This window comes from Micromys minutus (genome assembly GCF_963924665.1).
Source record: "Micromys minutus genome assembly, chromosome: 25".
In the NCBI taxonomy this organism is placed as follows: Eukaryota; Metazoa; Chordata; class Mammalia; order Rodentia; family Muridae; genus Micromys; species Micromys minutus.
This window is the reverse complement of record NC_137960.1, coordinates 18,541,089-18,546,757: the sequence shown is the minus strand read 5'-3', so window position 1 is coordinate 18,546,757 and position 5,669 is coordinate 18,541,089. Positions and strand designations below refer to the sequence as shown.

At 40.3% G+C, this 5,669-nt stretch overlaps 1 pseudogene across 1 annotated transcript; it reads left to right on the top strand.

Annotated features, from left to right (window-relative positions):
- The first annotated feature begins 2,824 nt into the window (after positions 1-2,824).
- LOC308436884 (mRNA turnover protein 4 homolog) lies at positions 2,825-3,531 on the top strand (annotated as a pseudogene). Its single transcript has one exon. The product of its transcript is annotated as an mRNA turnover protein 4 homolog (transcript).
- The last annotated feature ends 2,138 nt before the right edge of the window (positions 3,532-5,669 follow it).

Below are 5,669 nucleotides of genomic sequence, written 5' to 3'. Positions count from 1 at the left end.
AGAAACATGAGACATCTCGTCCTAGTGCATCAGCAATCAAGAGATAGGGAAAGATGAATGCTGATTCTCAGCTCACTTTTTCCATGTATAAGCTGGGTCTCCAACCTCATTAACCTTATCTAGAAAAATCTCTCATAGACATGCCCTGAGAGTTTGTCACATAGGCTAATTCTGGATCCTGTCAAATCAACAACTTGATCATTATAGATGGTTATATTCCCTATCCCTAAAGTTATAAACATAATTTTACCTCAAAAGAATAAAAATGATCAACAGGTACTGAACCCACCGAAGGCAGGCCAACTAAGGTACTAGGAGAAGTACACAGGTCTCTGCAACTTGTTTTCAAGTGTATTAAAAAGTTAGGATGAATTAAAATACACAGAGTGTTTTTGGCTTCTTTTTGCTTCTCTAAGAAATGGCTACACGTTCAGTGATTCCGAGCAACATGAGGTTCGTAGTTAACAACTATAAAGATAAGTGATCCAAAATGAACTTCTCTAGGGTATAAGTAGGGTAAGAAGCCATGTTCCTTTCAGAACAATGACTCTCGACCTTTCTAATGTGGTAACACTTTAATACAGTTCTTTATGTTATAGTGATTCCCCAGTCATAACGTTATTTTTGTGCTACTTCATAACGGTCGTTTTTACTACGGCTATGAATTATATAAATATCTGTGTTTTCTGATGGTCGCAGGTGAGAAGGTTGTTCAACCACAGCCAAGGGATCTAGAGCCACAGGTTCAGAATCACCCTTCTAGAAGCTCTGAGGGAGAGCATGTTCTGTAGTCACTCCTGCTTCTGCAAGCTACTATATTTGTGTGCTTCTGACACATTCCTCCATCTTCCAAGTCACTGACATAGCCCAAATTCTCTGACTCTACTCCCTTTGTCACATATTCCCCACCTCTGGTTTTTTTTAACCTCCCTCATGAGATTATAAAATTACTAAATGGGCAATACATGATTATACCCCACTTCATAAATCGTCCATGGGTGGGAGCCTAGTCACCACTGATAAGCCCTTGGACATAGACATGATTTTGTGAATTGATACCCTGCCTGTGAGAAATGACTAAGCACTTGACAAAGCAAGTGTGATAAAATGTTAATGATAGGATCTAAGAGGGAAATGCATGGATGTTTAGGCTAAAATACTCTTAACTTTTAGGGATGGTTAAAATTTTTTCATAATAAAGTAGTAAAGAAAAAAATATCTGAAGGTTAAATTCTCACAATGCCCAGGAGCTTGGCAAAACCCCCTGAGTCCACAGCAAAGACCAAGAAAATAGATGGAACCCAAGTATATTAATTGCTCTCCTCGTTCCTGTGAGAAAATACATCACAAGAAGCAACCTGAAAGAGGAGGTGTTTACTTTGGCTCCCAGTTCAGGGGAATAAAGCTCATCGCCATAAAGGAGACACAATAGCAACAAGAGGAGGCCTCTAGTCACATTTCACCCACAGCCAACAAGCAGAGAATAAATTAAGAAGTGGGGCTCCGTTAGAAAACCTCAAGACCCACCTCTGTAAGCCATGTCCTCCGATGAGGCTTCACACTCTGAAGGTTCTATAGCTTTCACAAATAGCTCCGTCCGCTGATAGCAAGTGTTTGAACACATGGATCTAAAGAGGACATTACCCACTCAAACCCTACTACTGAAAAGCCACAAGACTGAAAGATGAAAATCAAGCTGGCCCAGATACTGCAGTAGATTTAGAATCTGGGTATAGCCTGACAATGAAGAATAAGAGAGAACCACTTGGTATGCAGGCCCCAGGAACAGACTGGATAAGCCAGGCCCAAGATAAACCAACACCAAATTCTAGTAGCTGTCTTCTCCTGCCAGGAGAATCACCAAATGTATTCAGATACAAGGGAAAGACTTCAATAATAAAGAGAGTTAAGGAAATGCTCAACAGCCCTAGTCATCAGGGAAATCCAAATCAAAACAGCCCTGAGGTTCCACCTCACACCAGTCAGAATGGCTAAGATAAAAAACTCAGATGACAGCAGATGCTGGTGAGGATGTGGAGAAAGAGGAACAGTCCTCCACTGTTGGTGGGGTTGTAAGCTAGTACAACCACTCTGGAAATCCATCTGGTGGTTCCTCAGAAAATTGGACTACCTGAAGACTCAGTTATTCCACTTCTGGGCATATACCCCAAAGATGCTCCAACATATAATAAGGACATATGATCTACCAGGTTCATACCAGCCTTATTTATAATAGCCAGAAGCTGGAAAGAACCCAGATGTTCTTCAGTAGATGAATGGATACAGAAATTGTGATACATTTACCCAAAGAAGTACTACTCAGCTATCAGAAACAATGAATTTATAAAATTCGTAGGAAAATGGATGGATCTAGAGAATGTCATCCTGAGTGAGGTAACCCAGTCACAAAAGAACAGACATAAATTGCAGTCACTGATAATTGGATACTAGCCCCAGAAAGTATCTAAATACCCAAGAACCAACTCACAGACAGTATTAAACTCAAAAAAAAAAAAAAAAAAGGCCAAAAAGTGGAAGCCTCAGTCCTTCTTAGAAAAAAAATAAGCGTATAACTCCCTCTCAGAGTGTGGTACACCTAGACCTTACATCATTAATAATTCAAGAGCTAAGAATGCAGCCTTGTGGCAATTCTTGGTATTTAAAAATCATTATATTTAATCTTTACACATCAAGAAAACTTTGACTATTTCAATGTTACGTTTCGTTTTACATATACTTTATGCTCATCGTAACTAGTAAGATTTCAATGCATACTATCAAACCTTTAAAAAAAAAAATCAAGGCCTTTAGCGCAATACCTAAATCCAAGCGAGGCAAGAAAATTTCCTTAACAAAAACTGCCAAGAAAGGCTTGAAACTGAAGCAGAACCTGATAGAAAAGCTTCGGAAATGTTTAGATACCTACAAGTACCTCTTGATCTTCTCTGTGGCCAACATGAGGAACAGCAAGCTGAAGGACATCCGCAGTCCCTGGCAGCACAGCTGGATGTTCTTTGGCAAAAACAAGGTGATGCTGGTGGCCTTGGGTCGAAGCCCATCTGACAGATACAAAGACAGCCTACATCAGGTCATCAAGAAGTTGAGAGGTGAACTTGGGCTCCGTTTTACCAACCGAACAAAGGAGGAGGTGACCGAGTGGCTCACAGTGTATACAGAAATGGATTTTCCTCGAGCTGGGAACAAAGCAACTTTAACTGTGAACCTGGATCCAGGGCCACTGAAGCAGTTCCTTCATTCCATGGAGCCACAGCTGAGGCATCTGGGTCTGCCCACTGCCCTGAAGAAAGGTATGGTGACCCTGCTGTCTAATTATGAAGTATGCAAGGGGGGGAGCGGGGTGACATGCTGACCCCAGAAAAGATCCATGTCCTGAAGCAGTTTGGGTATGAGATGGCTGAATTCAAAGTGACCATCAAATATGTGTGGGATGCCTAGTCTGAAAGATTCCAGAAGATGAAGGAGGACCTGCCTGAGTCTGAGGGAGAGTCTGAAGAGGAGGAGGACAGTTGACTCTGAGAACCAGGACTAAGGCCTTCCAGCATGTTCTTTTTCTCTGCTGGACCCCAAGGACTGCTGTCAGCCCTCTGGAGGGAGCAGCTATTTATTTTGTTATGGATAAAGACAAGGGAGGGGGCAAAGGATTGACTTTGTTTCTATAAAGAATAAAATCGTGTCGGCAGGGTGTGTCCTGCAGACAAAAAAAAAATCAAGTACTGACAAAAATATATTCATATAGTTTTGTGCAAAAATGCTTTTAAGATCTGTACATTCATCTCTGTTTTTTAAGATAAAGTTGTTTAATTAAAAAGAATAGAGAGAGTTTACAGACCACACAGAACAATAATTAATGCATTTAGTCTAGAGTCTTAAACACTCTCCTCTGCTAATCAACAACATGCTGTTGTTGGTGCTATAATCTGAATGATTCCCCAAAATGAAACTTAACCCCCAGATCAGTTCTACATTGTAATGGTTAAAACCTCAGATTCTAAAACTAAACCCCCACTGTGTGCACAGTAAAAGGTGGGACCTGTGGAAAAATGATTAGGTAGAGCTTCGTGAGTGGATTGGTGCCTTGTAACAGGCCAGAGAGGCCCAGTGTGTGGTGTCTTCTTCTTTTTTCTTGTTGATTCTTCTCTCTCTCCACCCCCATCCCCTCTGTATGTGTGTGCGTGAGTGTTTGTGTGTGTGTGTGTGTGTGTGTGTGTGTGTGTGTGTGAGTGTGTGTGTGTGTGTATTTCTGTCTATGTATGTGTGTCTGGGTGTGTGTCTGTATACATGTCTGTGTGTATCTGTGTGCCTAAGTGTGTATGTCTGTCTGTCTGTTCGTCCATCTGTGTTTGTGTCTGTGCGTGTACATATGTATCTGTGTATCTCTGTGTGTGTATGCACTAGAAAGCCAGAAGAGGGGCATCCCTCCTGGCATGTCCCATGGGAGTTAGGATTCAAGTTTTAGTCCAGTCCTCACAATTGTGTAACAAGTTCTCTTAACCTCTGAGCCATCTTTTCAACCACTCACTCTGACAAACCCTTGCTGTGTGGAGTCAGAGTGTTTGCCACCACTGACTCTCTGCCACACAAGATACCTTGATAGTACCATCAATAAAAGCAGGTCTTCACCTAATGTGCTAATGTCCTTATCTTGAACTTCCCACCCTGAGTACATGGAAAAATTACATTGTTATTATCTATAAACTAACCTAGTCTCAGGTTTCTTTGTTATAGTAACACAAACCAACTTTTCCTGGTTGAGAAGAGATATTCAGAGAAAATTACATGTTTGTGTTTAGTGGCATTGTTTAAGGCTACATTGTACTTAGAACAAGGTCAGTAGACAATACTATAATAAGCGTTTAATAAATACTGCTGAAGGAATTAGAAAAAAATGAGCCAAAATAAAAACTTTTTAAAGTTCTCAAATGAATTCATACAATTCACCTTGAGAAAAACTTTTTATGCTCTAGCAAGGTTGATGCTTCCACACAGGTTCAAATATGAGATGGATTGGAAACCCAGATTTCCCTAGAATAGAACAAGTTTAAAATGTAAAAAAGATTAAGTTCATTCATGTGGAGAGAGTTGATTAGCCTTCTGAGACTCCTGGAAATCTTGCCAGAGCCAATAAAGAAAAGAATAAGGGAAAGTTACCATACTGAAATATTTTTTGAGACTCAATGTCTGGAATATATTCAAAGGCTTCCAGCCTAGAAAATAAAATAGCTATTTTATTACTTATAAAGTTACATAGGATTTTGATATTTGCATGTTTGATACCTAATAATACATACTGGCTACAAAATGTATCAATCCCATTCATTAGGCATTGAGATAATGAAGTTAAAAAACTGGAAAACCATCTTTTATTGTTTTTGTCAGGCCACTGATATCACAGCAGTAATAAAATACCCGAGTTAGCCTGGGTTTAGGTTACATAAGTAACTGTCCACCCACCTGATGTCATATCCCAAATGGCCCTGCTTATGTTTGAGGAGATGGGGAAGATAAAACGTAAGCTCCTGTCCTTTCCCATAGCTCTAATCTAACGGCCCCACTGCCTTTATCCCATGTAGAATAGAATCAATGCCTGGGATAAACAGGGAAAAGTTCAATCATATATTTCTCAAACATGGGAGAGGATTCAGGTTGGT